The sequence below is a fragment of the Astatotilapia calliptera genome, chromosome 3 (assembly GCF_964374335.1).
Source record: "Astatotilapia calliptera chromosome 3, fAstCal68.1, whole genome shotgun sequence".
NCBI classification, from domain to species: domain Eukaryota; kingdom Metazoa; phylum Chordata; class Actinopteri; order Cichliformes; family Cichlidae; genus Astatotilapia; species Astatotilapia calliptera.
In genome coordinates this window covers 21,885,668-21,905,408 of record NC_137424.1, presented here as the reverse complement: position 1 = coordinate 21,905,408, position 19,741 = coordinate 21,885,668, and the positions used below count along the sequence as shown (strand labels likewise).

Below are 19,741 nucleotides of genomic sequence, written 5' to 3'. Positions count from 1 at the left end.
CCAGGGCATTAGTTGCTATTGAGGCCACTTACACCACACCAGGGCCTGTGGCTGCTGGCTGAGGCCACCTACACCACACCAGGGCATTAGTTGCTATTGAGGCCAATTACACCACACCAGGGTCTGTGGCTCTTGCTCAGGCCACTTACACCACACAAGGGCCTGTGGCACTGGCTGAGGCCACTTACACCACACCAGGGCCTGTGGCTCTGGCTGAGGCCACTTACACCACACCAGGGCCTGTGGCTGCTGGCTGAGGTCACTTACACCACACCAGGGCCTGTGGCTGCTGGCTGAGGCCACTTACACCACACCAGTGCCTGTGGCTTCTGGCTGAGGCCACTTACACCACACCAAGGCCTGTGGCTCTTGCTCAGGCCACTCACATCACACCAGTCCCTGCGCTTCTGGCCGAGGCCATCTTCACCAAACCAGGCCCTGTGCTGCTAGCTGTGGCCATGTACAACACACCAGGCCCTGTGCTGGTTCCTGAGGCCATCTTCAACAATCCAGGGTCTGTGCTGTTAGATAAATGCTAAACTGAGCCTTTGGGTTAGGGTATTATGCAAACATGCAGGTATGGTTAAAGGATTGTCTTCGTAACTTCAGGTACTTGCCACCTAATCAGTTGAATCCATAAATTGAGACATTGTGCTGGGGCCAGCAGCTTACGGCCATACCACCCTGAGCACGCCCGACCTCGTCTGATCTCGGAAGCTAAGCAGGGCTGGGCTTGGTTAGTACTTGGATGGGAGACTGCCTGGGAATACCTAGTGCTGTAAGCCTTTCATTTTCATGTCATTGAACCGCTTTTGATCCAGAGAAGGGGTGTATTAAAAGACCAAAAGCAGCTGCCCATTAATGAGGGCACATTAACGACATTGCTTTTGGCTGTTTTCCAATGTCTTGTGCTGCTAGCTGATGCCACCTACACCACACCAGGGCCTGAGTGACCGGCTGGGGCCACTTACACCACATCAGGGCCTGTGGCTGCTGGCTGAGGCCACTTACACCACACCAGGGCCTGTGGCTGCTGGCTGAGGCCACTTACACCACACCAGGGCCTGTGGCTGCTGGCTGAGGCCACCTACACCACACCAGGGCCTTAGTTGCTATTGAGGCCAATTACACCACACCAGGGTCTGTGGCTCTTGCTCAGGCCACTTACACCACACCAGGGCCTGTGGCTGCTGGCTGAGGCCACTTACACCACACCAGGGCATTAGTTGGTATTGAGGCCACTTACACCACACCAGGGCCTGTGGCTGCTGGCTGAGGCCACCTACACCACACCAGGGCATTAGTTGCTATTGAGGCCACTTACACCACACCAGGGCCTGTGGCACTGGCTGAGGCCACTTACACCACACCAGGGCCTGTGGCTCTGGCTGAGGCCACTTACACCACACCAGGGCCTGTGGCTGCTGGCTGAGGCCACTTACACCACACCAGGCCCTGTGGCTGCTGGCTGAGGGCACTTACACCACACCAGGGCCTGTGGCTGCTGGCTGAGGCCACTTACACCACACCAGTGCCTGTGGCTTCTGGCTGAGGCGACTTACACCACACCAGGGCCTGTGGCTCTTGCTCAGGCCACTCACATCACACCAGGCCCTGCGCTTCTGGCCGAGGCCATCTTCACCAAACCAGGCCCTGTGCTGCTAGCTGTGGCCATGTACAACACACCAGGCCCTGTGCTGGTTCCTGAGGCCATCTTCAACAATCCAGGGCCTGTGCTGTTAGATAAATGCTAAACTGAGCCTTTGGGTTAGGGTATTATGCAAACATGCAGGTATGGTTAAAGGATTGTCTTCGTAACTTCAGGTACTTGCCACCTAATCAGTTGAATCCATAAATTGAGACATTGTGCTGGGGCCAGCAGCTTACGGCCATACCACCCTGAGCACGCCCGACCTCGTCTGATCTCGCAAGCTAAGCAGGGCTCGGCTTGGTTAGTACTTCGATGGGAGACTACCTGGGAATACCTGGTGCTGTAAGCCTTTCATTTTCATGTCATTGAACCGCTTTTGATCCAGAGAAGGGGTGTATTAAAAGACCAAAAGCAGCTGCCCATTAATGAGGGCACATTAACGACATTGCTTTTGGCTGTTTTCCAATGTCTTGTGCTGCTAGCTGATGCCACCTACACCACACCAGGGCCTGAGTGACCGGCTGGGGCCACTTACACCACATCAGGGCCTGTGGCTGCTGGCTGAGGCCACTTACACCACACCAGGGCCTGTGGCTGCTGGCTGAGGCCACTTACACCACACCAGGGCATTAGTTGCTATTGAGGCCAATTACACCACACCAGGGTCTGTGGCTCTTGCTCAGGCCACTTACACCACACCAGGGCCTCTGGCACTGGCTGAGGCCACTTACACCACACCAGGGCCTGTGGCTGCTGGCTGAGGCCACCTACACCACACCAGGGCATTAGTTGCTATTGAGGCCAATTACACCACACCAGGGTCTGTGACTCTTGCTTTGGCCACTTACACCACACCAGGGCCTGTGGCTGCTGGCTGAGGCCACTTACACCACACCAGGGCCTGTGGCTGCTGGCTGAGGGCACTTACACCACACCAGTGCCTGTGGCTTGTGGCTGAGGCCACTTACACCACACCAGGGCCTGTGGCTCTTGCTCAGGCCACTTACACCACACCAGGGCCTGTGGCACTGGCTGAGGCCACTTACACCACACCAGCGCCTGTGGCTGCTGGCTGAGGGCACTTACACCACACCAGGGCCTGTGGCTGCTGGCTGAGGGCACTTACACCACACCAGTGCCTGTGGCTGCTGGCTGATGCCACTTACAGCACACCAGGGCATTAGTTGCTATTGAGGCCCCTTACACCACACCAGGGCCTGTGGCTGCTGGCTGAGGCCACTTACACCACACCAGGGCCTGTGGCTGCTGGCTGAGGCCACCTACACCACACCAGGGCATTAGTTGCTATTGAGGCCAATTACACCACACCAGGGCCTGTGGCTGCTGGCTGAGGCCACTTACACCAGACCAGGGCCTGTGGCTGCTGGCTGAGGCCACTTACACCACACCAGGGCATTAGTTGCTATTGAGGCCAATTACACCACACCAGGGTCTGTGGCTCTTGCTCAGGCCACTTACACCACACCAGGGCCTGTGGCACTGGCTGAGGCCACTTACACCACACCAGGGCCTGTGGCTGCTGGCTGAGGCCACTTACACCACACCAGGGCCTGTGGCTGCTGGCTGAGGCCACTTACACCACACCAGGGCCTGTGGCTGCTGGCTGAGGCCACTTACACCACACCAGTGCCTGTGGCTTCTGGCTGAGGCCACTTACACCACACCAGGGCCTGTGGCTCTTGCTCAGGCCACTCACATCACACCAGGCCCTGCGCTTCTGGCCGAGGCCATCTTCACCAAACCAGGCCCTGTGCTGCTAGCTGTGGCCATGTACAACACACCAGGCCCTGTGCTGGTTCCTGAGGCCATCTTCAACAATCCAGGGCCTGTGCTGTTAGATAAATGCTAAACTGAGCCTTTGGGTTAGGGTATTATGCAAACATGCAGGTATGTTTAAAGGATTGTCTTCGTAACTTCAGGTACTTGCCACCTAATCAGTTGAATCCATAAATTGAGACATTGTGCTGGGGCCAGCAGCTTACGGCCATACCACCCTGAGCACGCCCGACCTCGTCTGATCTCGGAAGCTAAGCAGGGCTGGGCTTGGTTAGTACTTGGATGGGAGACTGCCTGGGAATACCTGGTGCTGTAAGCCTTTCATTTTCATGTCATTGAACCGCTTTTGATCCAGAGAAGGGTTGTATTAAAAGACCAAAAGCAGCTGCCCATTAATGAGGGCACATTAACGACATTGCTGTTGGCTGTTTTCCAATGTCTTGTGCTGCTAGCTGATGCCACCTACACCACACCAGGGCCTGAGTGACCGGCTGGGGCCACTTACACCACATCAGGGCCTGTGGCTGCTGGCTGAGGCGACTTACACCACACCAGGGCCTGTGGCTCTTGCTCAGGCCACTTACACCACACCAGGGCCTGTGGCACTGGCTCAGGCCACTTACACCACACCAGGACCTGTGGCTCTGGCTGAGGCCACTTACACCACACCAAGGCCTGTGGCTGCTGGCTGAGGCCACTTACACCACACCAGGGCCTGTGGCTGCTGGCTGAGGCCACTTACACCACACCAGGGCCTGTGGCTGCTGGCTGAGGCCACTTACACCACACCAAGGCCTGTGGCTGCTGGCTGAGGCCACCTACACCACACCAGGGCCTTAGTTGCTATTGAGGCCAATTACACCACACCAGGGTCTGTGGCTCTTGCTCAGGCCACTTACACCACACCAGGGCCTGTGGCTGCTGGCTGAGGCCACTTACACCACACAAGGGCCTGTGGCTGCTGGTTGAGACCACTTACACCACACCAGGGCCTGTGGCTCTTGCTCAGGCCACTTACACCACACCAGGGCCTGTGGCTCTGGCTGAGGCCACTTACACCACACCACGGCCATATTTGCTTCTGAGGCCACTTACACCACACCAGGGCCTGTGGCTGCTGGCTGAGGCCACATACACCACACCACGGCCTTAGTTGCTATTGAGGCCACTTACACCACACCAGGGCCTCTGGCACTGGCTGAGGCCACTTACACCACACCAGGGCCTGTGGCTGCTGGCTGAGGCCACTTACACCACACCAGGGCCTGTGGCTGCTGGATGAGGCGACTTACACCACACCAAGGCCTGTGGCTGCTGGCTGAGGCCACTTACACCACACCACGGCCTTAGTTGCTATTGAGGCCACTTACACCACACCAGGGCTTGTGGCTGCTGGCTGTGGCCATGTACACCACACAAGGGCCTGTGGCTGCTGGCTGAGGCCACATACACCACACCAGGGCCTTAGTTGCTATTGAGGCCAATTACACCACACCAGGGCCTGTGGCTGCTGGCTGAGGGCACTTACACCACACCAGTGCCTGTGGCTTCTGGCTGAGGCCACTTACACCACACCAGGGCCTGTGGCTCTTGCTCAGGCCACTTACACCACACCAGGGCCTGTGGCTCTTGCTCAGGCCACTCATATCACACCAGGCCCTGTGCTTCTGGCCGAGGCCATCTTCACCAAACCAGGCCCTGTGCTGCTAGCTGTGGCCATGTACAACACACCAGGCCCTGTTCTGGTTCCTGAGGCCATCTTCAACAATCCAGTGCCTGTGCTGTTGGATAAATGCTAAACTGAGCCTTTGGGTTAGGGTATTATGCAAACATGCAGGTATGGTTATAGGATTGTCTTCGTAACTTCAGGTACTTGCCACCTAATCAGTTGAATCCATAAATTGAGACATTGTGCTGGAGCCAGCAGCTTACGGCCATACCACCCTGAGCACGCCCGACCTCGTCTGATCTCGGAAGCTAAGCAGGACTGGGCTTGGTTAGTACTTGGATGGGAGACTTCCTTGGAATACCTGGTGCTGTAAGCCTTTCATTTTCATGTCATTGAACCGCTTTTGATCCAGAGAAGGGGTGTATTAAAAGACCAAAAGCAGCTGCCCATTAATGAGGGCACATTAACGACATTGCTTTTGGCTCTTTTCCAATGTCTTGTGCTGCTAGCTGATGCCACCTACACCACACCAGGGCCTGAGTGACCGGCTGGGGCCACTTACACCACATCAGGGCCTGTGGCTCTGGCTGAGGCCACTTACACCACACCAGGGCCTGTGGCTGCTTGCTGAGGCCACTTACACCACACCAGGGCCTGTGGCTGCTGGCTGAGGCCACTTACACCACACCAGGGCCTGTGGCTCCTGGCTGAGGTCACATACACCACACCACGGCCTTATTTGCTTCTGAGGCCACTTACACCACACCAGGGCCTGTGGCTGCTGGCTGAGGCCACATACACCACACCAGGGCCTTAGTTGCTATTGAGGCCAATTACACCACACCAGGGCCTGTGGTCTTGCTCAGGCCACTTACACCACACCAGGGCCTGTGGCTCTTGCTCAGGCCACTTACTCCACACCAGGGCCTGTGGCTCTTGCTCAGGCCACTTACACCACACCAGGGCCTGTGGCTCTTGCTCAGGCCACTCATATCACACCAGGCCCTGTGCTTCTGGCCGAGGCCATCTTCCCCAAACCAGGCCCTCTGCTGCTAGCTGTGGCCATGTACAACACACCAGGCCCTGTTCTGGTTCCTGAGGCCATCTTCAACAATCCAGGGCCTGTGCTGTTGGATAAATGCTAAACTGAGCCTTTGGGTTAGGGTATTATGCAAACATGCAGGTATGGTTATAGGATTGTCTTCGTAACTTCAGGTACTTGCCACCTAATCACTTGAATCCATAAATTGAGACATTGTGCTGGGGCCAGCAGCTTACGGCCATACCACCCTGAGCACGCCCGACCTCGTCTGATCTCGGAAGCTAAGCCGGGCTGGGCTTGGTTAGTACTTGGATGGGAGACTTCCTTGGAATACCTGGTGCTGTAAGACTTTCATTTTCATGTCATTGAACCGCTTTTGATCCAGAGAAGGGGTGTATTAAAAGACCAAAAGCAGCTGCCCATTAATGAGGGCACATTAACGACATTGCTTTTGGCTCTTTTCCAATGTCTTGTGCTGCTAGCTGATGCCACCTACACCACACCAGGGCCTGAGTGACCGGCTGGGGCCACTTACACCACATCAGGGCCTGTGGCTCTGGCTGAGGCCACTTACACCACACCAGGGCCTGTGGCTGCTGGCTGAGGCCACTTACACCACAGCAGGGCCTGTGGCTGCTGGCTGAGGCCACTTACACCACACCAGGGCCTGTGGCTGCTGGCTGAGGCCACTTACACCACACCAGGGCCTGTGGCTGCTGGCTGAGGCCACTTACACCACACCAGGGCCTGTGGCTGCTGGCTGAGGCCACTTACACCACACCAGGGCCTGTGGCTGCTGGCTGAGGCCACTTACACCACACAAGGGCCTGTGGCTGCTGGCTGAGGCCACCTACACCACACCAGGGCCTGTGGCTCTTGCTCAGGCCACTCATATCACACCAGACCCTGTGCTTCTGGCCAAGGCCATCTTCACCAAACCTAGCCCAGTGCTGCTTGCTGTGGCCATGTACAACACACCAGGCCCTGTGCTGCTGGCTGAGGCCACTTACACCACACCAGGGACTTAGTTGCTATTGAGGCCACTTACACCACACCAGGGCCTTATTTGCTTCTGAGGCCACTTACACCACACCAGGGCCTGTGGCTGCTGGCTGAGGCCACCTACACCACACCAGGGCATTAGTTGCTATTGAGGCCAATTACACCGCACCAGGGTCTGTGACTCTTGCTCAGGCCACTTACACCACACCAGGGCCTCTGGCACTGGCTGAGTCCACTTACACCACACCAGGGCCTGTGGCTGCTGGCTGAGGCCACTTACACCACACCAGGGCCTGTGGCTGCTGGCTGAGGTCACTTACACCACACCAGGGCCTCTGGCTGCTGGCTGAGGGCACTTACACCACACCAGTGCCTGTGGCTTCTGGCTGAGGCCACTTACACCACACCAGGGCCTGTGGCTGCTGGCTCAGGCCACTTACACCACACCAGGGCCTGTGGCTGCTGGCTGAGGCCACTTACACCACACCAGGGCCTGTGGCTGCTGGCTGAGGCCACTTACACCACACCAGTGCCTGTGGCTGCTGGCTGAGGCCACTTACACCACACCAGGGCATTAGTTGCTATTGAGGCCCCTTACACCACACCAGGGTCTGTGGCTCTTGCTCAGGCCACTTACACCACACCAGGGCCTGTGGCACTGGCTGAGGCCACTTACACTACACCAGGGTCTGTGGCTCTGGCTGAGGCCACTTACACCACACCAGGGCCTGTGGCTGCTGGCTGAGGCCACTTACACCACACCAGGGCCTGTGGCTGCTGGCTGAGGCCACTTACACCACACCAGGGCCTGTGGCTCCTGGCTGAGGTCACATACACCACACCACGGCCTTATTTGCTTCTGAGGCCACTTACACCACACCAGGGCCTGTGGCTGCTGGCTGAGGCCACATACACCACACCAGGGCCTTAGTTGCTATTGAGGCCAATTACACCACACCAGGGCCTGTGGTCTTGCTCAGGCCACTTACACCACACCAGGGCCTGTGGCTCTTGCACAGGCCACTTACTCCACACCAGGGCCTGTGGCTCTTGCTCAGGCCACTTACACCACACCAGGGCCTGTGGCTCTTGCTCAGGCCACTTACACCACACCAGGGCCTGTGGCTCTTGCTCAGGCCACTCATATCACACCAGGCCCTGTGCTTCTGGCCGAGGCCATCTTCACCAAACCAGGCCCTGTGCTGCTAGCTGTGGCCATGTACAACACACCAGGCCCTGTTCTGGTTCCTGAGGCCATCTTCAACAATCCAGGGCCTGTGCTGTTGGATAAATGCTAAACTGAGCCTTTGGGTTAGGGTATTATGCAAACATGCAGGTATGGTTATAGGATTGTCTTCGTAACTTCAGGTACTTGCCACCTAATCAGTTGAATCCATAAATTGAGACATTGTGCTGGAGCCAGCAGCTTACGGCCATACCACCCTGAGCACGCCCGACCTCGTCTGATCTCGGAAGCTAAGCAGGACTGGGCTTGGTTAGTACTTGGATGGGAGACTTCCTTGGAATACCTGGTGCTGTAAGCCTTTCATTTTCATGTCATTGAACCGCTTTTGATCCAGAGAAGGGGTGTATTAAAAGACCAAAAGCAGCTGCCCATTAATGAGGGCACATTAACGACATTGCTTTTGGCTCTTTTCCAATGTCTTGTGCTGCTAGCTGATGCCACCTACACCACACCAGGGCCTGAGTGACCGGCTGGGGCCACTTACACCACATCAGGGCCTGTGGCTCTGGCTGAGGCCACTTACACCACACCAGGGCCTGTGGCTGCTTGCTGAGGCCACTTACACCACACCAGGGCCTGTGGCTGCTGGCTGAGGCCACTTACACCACACCAGGGCCTGTGGCTCCTGGCTGAGGTCACATACACCACACCACGGCCTTATTTGCTTCTGAGGCCACTTACACCACACCAGGGCCTGTGGCTGCTGGCTGAGGCCACATACACCACACCAGGGCCTTAGTTGCTATTGAGGCCAATTACACCACACCAGGGCCTGTGGTCTTGCTCAGGCCACTTACACCACACCAGGGCCTGTGGCTCTTGCTCAGGCCACTTACTCCACACCAGGGCCTGTGGCTCTTGCTCAGGCCACTTACACCACACCAGGGCCTGTGGCTCTTGCTCAGGCCACTCATATCACACCAGGCCCTGTGCTTCTGGCCGAGGCCATCTTCCCCAAACCAGGCCCTCTGCTGCTAGCTGTGGCCATGTACAACACACCAGGCCCTGTTCTGGTTCCTGAGGCCATCTTCAACAATCCAGGGCCTGTGCTGTTGGATAAATGCTAAACTGAGCCTTTGGGTTAGGGTATTATGCAAACATGCAGGTATGGTTATAGGATTGTCTTCGTAACTTCAGGTACTTGCCACCTAATCACTTGAATCCATAAATTGAGACATTGTGCTGGGGCCAGCAGCTTACGGCCATACCACCCTGAGCACGCCCGACCTCGTCTGATCTCGGAAGCTAAGCCGGGCTGGGCTTGGTTAGTACTTGGATGGGAGACTTCCTTGGAATACCTGGTGCTGTAAGACTTTCATTTTCATGTCATTGAACCGCTTTTGATCCAGAGAAGGGGTGTATTAAAAGACCAAAAGCAGCTGCCCATTAATGAGGGCACATTAACGACATTGCTTTTGGCTCTTTTCCAATGTCTTGTGCTGCTAGCTGATGCCACCTACACCACACCAGGGCCTGAGTGACCGGCTGGGGCCACTTACACCACATCAGGGCCTGTGGCTCTGGCTGAGGCCACTTACACCACACCAGGGCCTGTGGCTGCTGGCTGAGGCCACTTACACCACACCAGGGCCTGTGGCTGCTGGCTGAGGCCACCTACACCACACCAGGGCCTTAGTTGCTATTGAGGCCAATTACACCACACCAGGGTCTGTAGCTCTTGCTCAGGCCACTTACACCACACCAGGGCCTGTGGCTGCTGGCTGAGGCCACTTACACCACACCAGGGCCTGTGGCTGCTGGCTGAGGCCACTTACACCACACCAGGGCCTGTGGCTGCTGGCTGAGGCCACTTACACCACACAAGGGCCTGTGGCTGCTGGCTGAGGCCACCTACACCACACCAGGGCCTGTGGCTTCTGGCTGAGGCCACTTACACCACACCAGGGCCTGTGGCTCTTGCTCAGGCCACTCATATCACACCAGACCCTGTGCTTCTGGCCAAGGCCATCTTCACCAAACCTGGCCCAGTGCTGCTTGCTGTGGCCATGTACAAGACACAAGGCCCTGTGCTGCTGGCTGAGGCCACTTACACCACACCAGGGCCTTATTTACTTCTGAGGCCACTTACACCACACCAGGGCCTGTGGCTGCTGGCTGAGGCCACTTACACCACACCAGGGCCTTAGTTGCTATTGAGGCCACTTACACCACACCAGGGCCTGTGGCTGCTGGCTGAGGCCACTTACACCACACCAGGGCCTGTGGCTGCTGGCTGAGGCCACCTACACCACACCAGGGCATTAGTTGCTATTGAGGCCAATTACACCACACCAGGGTCTGTGACTCTTGCTCAGGCCACTTACACCACACCAGGGCCTGTGGCACTGGCTGAGGCCACTTACACCACACCAGGGCCTGTGGCTGCTGGCTGAGGCCACCTACACCACACCAGGGCATTAGTTGCTATTGAGGCCAATTACACCACACCAGGGTCTGTGGCTCTTGCTCAGGCCACTTACACCACACCAGGGCCTGTGGCACTGGCTGAGGCCACTTACACCACACCAGGGCCTGTGGCTCTGGCTGAGGCCACTTACACCACACCAGGGCCTGTGGCTGTTGGCTGAGGCCACTTACACCACACCAGGGCCTGTGGCTGCTGGCTGAGGCCACTTACACCACACCAGGGCCTGTGGCTGCTGGCTGAGGCCACTTACACCACACCAGGGCCTGTGGCTGCTGGCTGAGGCCACTTACACCACACCAGTGCCTGTGGCTTCTGGCTGAGGCGACTTACACCACACCAGGGCCTGTGGCTCTTGCTCAGGCCACTCACATCACACCAGGCCCTGCGCTTCTGGCCGAGGCCATCTTCACCAAACCAGGCCCTGTGCTGCTAGCTGTGGCCATGTACAACACACCAGGCCCTGTGCTGGTTCCTGAGGCCATCTTCAACAATCCAGGGCCTGTGCTGTTAGATAAATGCTAAACTGAGCCTTTGGGTTAGGGTATTATGCAAACATGCAGGTATGGTTAAAGGATTGTCTTCGTAACTTCAGGTACTTGCCACCTAATCAGTTGAATCCATAAATTGAGACATTGTGCTGGGGCCAGCAGCTTACGGCCATACCACCCTGAGCACGCCCGACCTCGTCTGATCTCGGAAGCTAAGCAGGGCTGGGCTTGGTTAGTACTTGGATGGGAGACTGCCTGGGAATACCTGGTGCTGTAAGCCTTTCATTTTCATGTCATTGAACCGCTTTTGATCCAGAGAAGGGGTGTATTAAAAGACCAAAAGCAGCTGCCCATTAATGAGGGCACATTAACGACATTGCTTTTGGCTGTTTTCCAATGTCTTGTGCTGCTAGCTGATGCCACCTACACCACACCAGGGCCTGAGTGACCGGCTGGGGCCACTTACACCACATCAGGGCCTGTGGCTGCTGGCTGAGGCCACTTACACCACACCAGGGCATTAGTTGCTATTGAGGCCAATTACACCACACCAGGGTCTGTGGCTCTTGCTCAGGCCACTTACACCACACCAGGGCCTGTGGCACTGGCTGAGGCCACTTACACCACACCAGGGCCTGTGGCTGCTGGCTGAGGCCACTTACACCACACCAGGGCCTGTGGCTGCTGGATGAGGCGACTTACACCACACCAAGGCCTGTGGCTGCTGGCTGAGGCCACTTACACCACACCAGGGCCTTAGTTGCTATTAAGGCCACTTACACCACACCAGGGCCTGTGGCTGCTGGCTGTGGCCATGTACACCACACCAGGGCCTGTGGCTGCTGGCTGAGGCCACATACACCACCCCAGGGCCTTAGTTGCTATTGAGGCCAATTACACCACACCAGGGCCTGTGGCACTGGCTGAGGCCACTTACACCACACCAGGGCCTGTGGCTGCTGGCTGAGGCCACTTACACCACACCAGGGCCTGTGGCTGCTGGCTGAGGACACTTACACCACACCAGGGCCTGTGGCTCTGGCTCAGGCCACTCATATCACACCAGACCCTGTGCTTCTGGCCGAGGCCATCTTCACCCAACCAGGCCCTGTGCTGCTAGCTGTGGCCATGTACAACACACCAGGCCCTGTGCTGGTTCCAGAGGCCATCTTCAACAATCCAGGGCCTGTGCTGTTGGATAAATGCCAAACTGAGCCTTTGGGTTAGTGTATTATGCAAACATGCAGTTATGGTTATAGGATTGTCTTCGTAACTTCAGGTACTTGCCACCTAATCAGTTGAATCCATAAATTGAGACATTGTGCTGGGGCCAGCAGCTTACGGCCATACCACCCTGAGGACGCCCGACCTCGTCTGATCTCGGAAGCTAAGCAGGGCTGGGCTTGGTTAGTACTTGGATGGGAGACTTCCTTGGAATACCTGGTGCTGTAAGCCTTTCATTTTCATGTCATTGAACTGCTTTTGATCCAGAGAAGGGGTGTATTAAAAGACCAAAAGCAGCTGCCCATTAATGAGGGCACATTAACGACACTGCTTTTGGCTGTTTTCCAATGTCTTGTGCTGCTAGCTGATGCCACCTACACCACACCAGGGCCTGAGTGACCGGCTGGGGCCACTTACACCACATCAGGGCCTGTGGCTCTGGCTGAGGCCACTTACACCACACCAGGGCTTGTGGCTGCTGGATGAGGCGACTTACACCACACCAGGGCCTGTGGCTGCTGGCTGAGGCCACCTACACCACACCAGGGCCTGTGGCTGCTGGCTGAGGCCACCTACACCACACCAGGGCCTGAGTGACCGGCTGCGGCCACTTACACCACACCAGGGCCTGTGGCTGCTGGCTGAGGCCACTTACACCACACGAGGGCCTGTGGCTGCTGGCTGAGACCACTTACACCACACCAGGGCATTAGTTGCTATTGAGGCCACCTACACCACACCAGGGCCTGAGTGACCGGCTGCGGCCACTTACACCACACCAGGGCCTGTGGCTCTGGCTGAGGCCGCTTACACCACACCAGGGCCTGTGGCTGCTGGATGAGGCGACTTACACCACACCAAGGCCTGTGGCTGCTGGCTGAGGCCACTTACACCACACCAGGGCCTTAGTTGCTATTGAGGCCACTTACACCACACCAGGGCCTGTGGCTGCTGGCTGAGGCCACATACACCACACCACGGCCTTATTTGCTTCTGAGGCCACTTACACCACACCAGGGCCTGTGGCTGCTGGCTGAGGCCACTTACTCCACACCAGGGCCTGTTGCTCTTGCTAAGGCCACTTACACCACACCAGGGCCTGTGGCTCTTGCTCAGGCCACTTACTCCACACCAGGGCCTGTGGCTCTTGCTCAGGCCACTCATATCACACCAGGCCCTGTGCTTCTGGCCGAGGCCATCTTCACCAAACCAGGCCCTGTGCTGCTAGCTTTGGTCATGTACAACACACCAGGCCCTGTTCTGGTTCCTGAGGCCATCTTCAACAATCCAGGGCCTGTGCTGTTGGATAAATGCTAAACTGAGCCTTTGGGTTAGGGTATTATGCAAACATGCAGGTATGGTTATAGGATTTTCTTCGTAACTTCAGGTACTTGCCACCTAATCAGTTGAATCCATAAATTGAGACATTGTGCTGGGGCCAGCAGCTTACGGCCATACCACCCTGAGCACCCCCGACCTCGTCTGATCTCGGAAGCTAAGCAGGGCTGGGCTTGGTTAGTACTTGGATGGGAGTATGCCTGGGAATACCTGGTGCTGTAAGCCTTTCATTTTCATGTCATTGAACCGCTTTTGATCCAGAGAAGGGGTGTATTAATAAACCAAAAGCAGCTGCCCATTAATGAGGGCACATTAACGACATTGCTTTTGGCTGTTTTCCAATGTCTTGTGCTGCTAGCTGATGCCACATACACCACACCAGGGCCTGAGTGACCGGCTGGGGCCACTTACACCACATCAGGGCCTGTGGCTGCTGGCTGAGGCCACTTACACCACACCAGGGCCTGTGGCTGCTGGCTGAGGCCACTTATACCACACCAGGGCATTAGTTGCTATTGAGGCCAATTACACCACACCAGGGTCTGTGGCTCTTGCTCAGGCCACTTACACCACACCAGGGCCTGTGGCACTGGCTGAGGCCACTTACACCACACCAGGGCCTGTGGCTGCTGGCTGAGGCCACTTACACCACACCAGTGCATTAGTTGCTATTGAGGCCAATTACACCACACAAGGGTCTGTGGCTCTTGCTCAGGCCACTTACACCACACCAGGGCCTGTGGCACTGGCTGAGGCCACTTACACCACACCAGGGCCTGTGGCTGCTGGCTGAGGCCACTTACACCACACCAGGGCCTGTGGCTGCTGGCTGAGGCCACTTACACCACACCAGGGCCTGTGGCTGCTGGCTGAGGCCACTTACACCACACCAGTGCCTGTGGCTTCTGGCTGAGGCGACTTACACCACACCAAGGCCTGTGGCTGCTGGCTGAGGCCACTTACACCACACCAGGGCCTTAGTTGCTATTGAGGCCACTTACACCACACCAGGGCCTGTGGCTCCTGGCTGAGGCCACATACACCACACCACGGCCTTATTTGCTTCTGAGGCCACTTACACCACACCAGGGCCTGTGGCTGCTGGCTGAGGCCACATACACCACACCAGGGCCTTAGTTGCTATTGAGGCCAATTACACCACACCAGGGCCTGTGGCTCTTGCTCAGGCCACTTACACCACACCAGGGCCTGTGGCTGCTGGCTGAGGCCACTTACACCACACCAGGGCCTGTGGCTGCTGGCGGAGGCCACTTACACCACACCAGGGCCTTAGTTGCTATTGAGGCCACTTACACCACACCAGGGCCTGTGGCTGCTGGCTGAGGCCACATACACAACACCAGGGCCTTAGTTGCTATTGAGGCCAATTACACCACACCAGGGCCTGTGGCACTGGCTGAGGCCACTTACACCACACCAGGGCCTGTGGCTGCTGGCTGAGGCCACTTACACCACACCAGGGCCTGTGGCTGCTGGCTGAGGCCACCTACACCACACCAGGGCATTAGTTGCTATTGAGGCCAATTACACCACACCAGGGTCTGTGGCTCTTGCTCAGGCCACTTACACCACACCAGGGCCTGTGGCACTGGCTGAGGCCACTTACACCACACCAGGGCCTGTGGCTCTGGCTGAGGCCACTTACACCACACCAGGGCCTGTGGCTGCTGGCTGAGGCCACTTACACCACACCAGGGCCTGTGGCTGCTGGCTGAGGCCACTTACACCACACCAGGGCCTGTGGCTGCTGGCTGAAGCCACTTACACCACACCAGTGCCTGTGGCTGCTGGCTGAGGCCACTTACACCACACCAGGGCCTGTGGCTCTTGCTCAGGCCACTCACATCACACCAGGCCCTGCGCTTCTGGCCGAGGCCATCTTCACCAAACCAGGCCCTGTGCTGCTAGCTGTGGCCATGTACAACACACCAGGCCCTGTGCTGGTTCCAGAGGCCATCTTCAACAATCCAGGGCCTGTGCTGTTAGATAAATGCTAAACTGAGCCTTTGGGTTAGGGTATTATGCAAACATGCAGGTATGGTTAAAGGATTGTCTTCGTAACTTCAGGTACTTGCCACCTAATCAGTTGAATCCATAAATTGAGACATTGTGCTGGGGCCAGCAGCTTACGGCCATACCACCCTGAGCACGCCCGACCTCGTCTGATCTCGGAAGCTAAGCAGGGCTGGGCTTGGTTAGTACTTGGATGGGAGACTGCCTGGGAATACCTGGTGCTGTAAGCCTTTCATTTTCATGTCATTGAACCGCTTTTGATCCAGAGAAGGGGTGTATTAAAAGACCAAAAGCAGCTGCCCATTAATGAGGGCACATTAACGACATTGCTTTTGGCTGTTTTCCAATGTCTTGTGCTGCTAGCTGATGCCACCTACACCACACCAGGGCCTGAGTGACCGGCTGGGGCCACTTACACCACATCAGGGCCTGTGGCTGCTGGCTGAGGCCACTTACACCACACCAGGGCCTGTGGCTGCTGGCTGAGGCCACCTACACCACACCAGGGCCTTAGTTGCTATTGAGGCCAATTACACCACACCAGGGTCTGTGGCTCTTGCTCAGGCCACTTACACCACACCAGGGCCTGTGGCTGCTGGATGAGGCCACTTACACCACACCAGGGCATTAGTTGCTATTGAGGCCACTTACACCACACCAGGGCCTGTGGCTGCTGGCTGAGGCCACCTACACCACACCAGGGCATTAGTTGCTATTGAGGCCAATTACACCACACCAGGGTCTGTGGCTCTTGCTCAGGCCACTTACACCACACCAGGGCCTGTGGCACTGGCTGATGCCACTTACACCACACCAGGACCTGTGGCTCTGGCTGAGGCCACTTACACCACACCAGGGCCTGAGTGACCGGCTGGGGCCACTTACACCACATCAGGGCCTGTGGCTGCTGGCTGAGGCCACTTACACCACACCAGGGCCTGAGTGACCGGCTGGGGCCACTTACACCACATCAGGGCCTGTGGCTGCTGGCTGAGGCCACTTACACCACACCAGGGCCTGTGGCTGCTGGCTGAGGCCACTTACACCACACCAGGGCATTAGTTGCTATTGAGGCCAATTACACCACACCAGGGTCTGTGGCTCTTGCTCAGGCCACTTACACCACACCAGGGCCTGTGGCTGCTGGCTGAGGCCACTTACACCACACCAGGGCCTGTGGCTGCTGGCTGAGGCCACCCACACCACACCAGGGCATTAGTTGCTATTGAGGCCAATTACACCACACCAGGGTCTGTGACTCTTGCTCAGGCCACTTACACCACACCAGGGCCTGTGGCACTGGCTGAGGCCACTTACACCACACCAGGGCCTGTGGCTGCTGGCTGAGGCCACTTACACCACACCAGGGCCTGTGGCTGCTGGCTGAGGTCACTTACACCACACCAGGGCCTGTGGCTGCTGGCTGAGGGCACTTACACCACACCAGTGCCTGTGGCTTCTGGCTGAGGCCACTTACACCACACCAGGGCCTGTGGCTCTTGCTCAGGCCACTTACACCACACCAGGGCCTGTGGCTGCTGGCTGAGGCCACTTACACCACACCAGGGCCTGTGGCTGCTGGCTGAGGCCACTTACACCACACCAGGGCCTGTGGCTGCTGGCTGAGGGCACTTACACCACACCAGTGCCTGTGGCTGCTGGCTGAGGTCACTTACACCACACCAGGGCATTAGTTGCTATTGAGGCCAATTACACCACACCAGGGTCTGTGACTCTTGCTCAGGCCACTTACACCACACCAGGGCCTGTGGCTGCTGGCTGAGGCCACTTACACCACACCAGGGCCTGTGGCTGCTGGCTGAGGGCACTTACACCACACCAGTGCCTGTGGCTGCTGGCTGAGGCCACTTACACCACACCAGGGCCTGTGGCTGCTGGCTGAGGCCACTTACACCACACCAGGGCCTGTGGCTGCTGGCTGAGGCCACTTACACCACACCAGGGCCTGTGGCTGCTGGCTGAGGGCACTTACACCACACCAGTGCCTGTGGCTGCTGGCTGAGGCCACTTACACCACACCAGGGCCTGTGGCTGCTGGCTGAGGCCACTTACACCACACCAGGGCCTGTGGCTGCTGGCTGAGGCCACTTACACCACACCAGGGCCTGTGGCTGCTGGCTGAGGGCACTTACACCACACCAGTGCCTGTGGCTGCTGGCTGAGGTCACTTACACCACACCAGGGCATTAGTTGCTATTGAGGCCAATTACACCACACCAGGGTCTGTGACTCTTGCTCAGGCCACTTACACCACACCAGGGCCTGTGGCTGCTGGCTGAGGTCACTTACACCACACCAGGGCATTAGTTGCTATTGAGGCCAATTACACCACACCAGGGTCTGTGACTCTTGCTCAGGCTACTTACACCACACCAGGGCCTGTGGCACTGGCTGAGTCCACTTACACCACACCAGGGCCTGTGGCTGCTGGCTGAGGCCACTTACACCACACCAGGGCCTGTGGCTGCTGGCTGAGGTGACTTACACCACACCAGGGCCTGTGGCTGCTGGCTGAGGGCACTTACACCACACCAGGGCCTGTGGCTGCTGGCTGAGGCAACTTACACCACACAAGGGCCTGTGGCTGCTGGCTGAGGCCACCTACACCACACCAGGGCCTGTGGCTCTTGCTCAGGCCACTCATATCACACCAGACCCTGTGCTTCTGGCCGAGGCCATCTTCACCAAACCTGGCCCTGTGCTGCTTGCTGTGGCCATGTACAACACACCAGGCCCTGTGCTGGTTCCAGAGGCCATCTTCAACAATCCAGGGCCTGTGCTGTTAGATAAATGCCAAACTGAGCCTTTGGGTTATGGTATTATGCAAACATGCATGTATGGTTATAGGATTGTCTTCGTAACTTCAGGTACTTGCCACCTAATCAGTTGAATCCATAAATTGAGACATTGTGCTGGGGCCAGCAGCTTACGGCCATACCACCCTGAACACGCCCGACCTCGTCTGATCTCGGAAGCTAAGCAGGGCTGGGCTTGGTTAGTACTTGGATGGGAGACTGTCTGGGAATACCTGGTGCTGTAAGCCTTTCTTTTTCATGTCATTGAACCGCTTTTGATCCAGAGAAGGGGTGTATTAAAAGACCAAAAGCAGCTGCCCATTAATGAGGGCACATTAACGACATTGCTTTTGGCTGTTTTCCAATGTCTTGTGCTGCTAGCTGATGCCACCTACACCACACCAGGGCCTGAGTGACCGGCTGGGGCCACTTACACCACATCAGGGCCTGTGGCTCTGGCTGAGGCCACTTACACCACACCAGGGCCTGTGGCTGCTGGCTGAGGCCACCTACACCACACCAGGGCCTTAGTTGCTATTGAGGCCACTTACACCACACCAGGGCCTGTGGCTGCTGGCTGAGGCCACATACACCACAACACGGCCTTATTTGCTTCTGAGGCCACTTACACCACACCAGGGCCTGTGGCTGCTGGCTGAGGCCACATACACCACACCAGGGCCTTAGTTGCTATTGAGGCCAATTACACCACACCAGGGCCTGTGGCTCTTGCTCAGGCCACTTACACCACACCAGGGCCTGTGGCTGCTGGCTGAGGCCACTTACACCACACCAGGGCCTGTGGCTGCTGGCTGAGGCCACTTACACCACACCACGGCCTTAGTTGCTATTGAGGCCACTTACACCACACCAGGGCCTGTGGCTGCTGGCTGAGGCCACATACACCACACCACGGCCTTATTTGCTTCTGAGGCCACTTACACCACACCAGGGCCTGTGGCTGCTGGCTGAGGCCACATACACCACACCAGGGCCTTAGTTGCTA

At 57.3% G+C, this 19,741-nt stretch overlaps 8 non-coding genes and 4 pseudogenes across 8 annotated transcripts; all 12 read left to right on the top strand.

The window, feature by feature from the left end:
* Positions 1-666: 666 nt before the first annotated feature.
* Positions 667-785, top strand: LOC145426490 (5S ribosomal RNA). Its single transcript, XR_013907200.1, has one exon. It is a non-coding gene; the product is annotated as a 5S ribosomal RNA (ribosomal RNA).
* A 1,096-nt stretch (positions 786-1,881) lies between these two features.
* On the top strand, positions 1,882-2,000 carry LOC145427392 (5S ribosomal RNA; annotated as a pseudogene).
* Positions 2,001-3,648: 1,648 nt separating this feature from the next.
* Positions 3,649-3,767, top strand: LOC145426299 (5S ribosomal RNA). Its single transcript, XR_013907008.1, has one exon. It is a non-coding gene; the product is annotated as a 5S ribosomal RNA (ribosomal RNA).
* A 1,607-nt stretch (positions 3,768-5,374) lies between these two features.
* LOC145427180 (5S ribosomal RNA) lies at positions 5,375-5,493 on the top strand. The gene has a single exon (XR_013907910.1). It is a non-coding gene; the product is annotated as a 5S ribosomal RNA (ribosomal RNA).
* Positions 5,494-6,389: 896 nt separating this feature from the next.
* Positions 6,390-6,508, top strand: LOC145427338 (5S ribosomal RNA; annotated as a pseudogene).
* A 2,078-nt stretch (positions 6,509-8,586) lies between these two features.
* On the top strand, positions 8,587-8,705 carry LOC145427178 (5S ribosomal RNA). The gene has a single exon (XR_013907908.1). It is a non-coding gene; the product is annotated as a 5S ribosomal RNA (ribosomal RNA).
* Positions 8,706-9,601: 896 nt separating this feature from the next.
* On the top strand, positions 9,602-9,720 carry LOC145427337 (5S ribosomal RNA; annotated as a pseudogene).
* A 1,764-nt stretch (positions 9,721-11,484) lies between these two features.
* On the top strand, positions 11,485-11,603 carry LOC145426298 (5S ribosomal RNA). Its single transcript, XR_013907007.1, has one exon. It is a non-coding gene; the product is annotated as a 5S ribosomal RNA (ribosomal RNA).
* Positions 11,604-12,659: 1,056 nt separating this feature from the next.
* LOC145426864 (5S ribosomal RNA) lies at positions 12,660-12,778 on the top strand. Its single transcript, XR_013907585.1, has one exon. It is a non-coding gene; the product is annotated as a 5S ribosomal RNA (ribosomal RNA).
* A 1,213-nt stretch (positions 12,779-13,991) lies between these two features.
* Positions 13,992-14,110, top strand: LOC145427334 (5S ribosomal RNA; annotated as a pseudogene).
* Positions 14,111-16,030: 1,920 nt separating this feature from the next.
* On the top strand, positions 16,031-16,149 carry LOC145426297 (5S ribosomal RNA). Its single transcript, XR_013907006.1, has one exon. It is a non-coding gene; the product is annotated as a 5S ribosomal RNA (ribosomal RNA).
* Positions 16,150-18,864: 2,715 nt separating this feature from the next.
* On the top strand, positions 18,865-18,983 carry LOC145426822 (5S ribosomal RNA). Its single transcript, XR_013907541.1, has one exon. It is a non-coding gene; the product is annotated as a 5S ribosomal RNA (ribosomal RNA).
* The last annotated feature ends 758 nt before the right edge of the window (positions 18,984-19,741 follow it).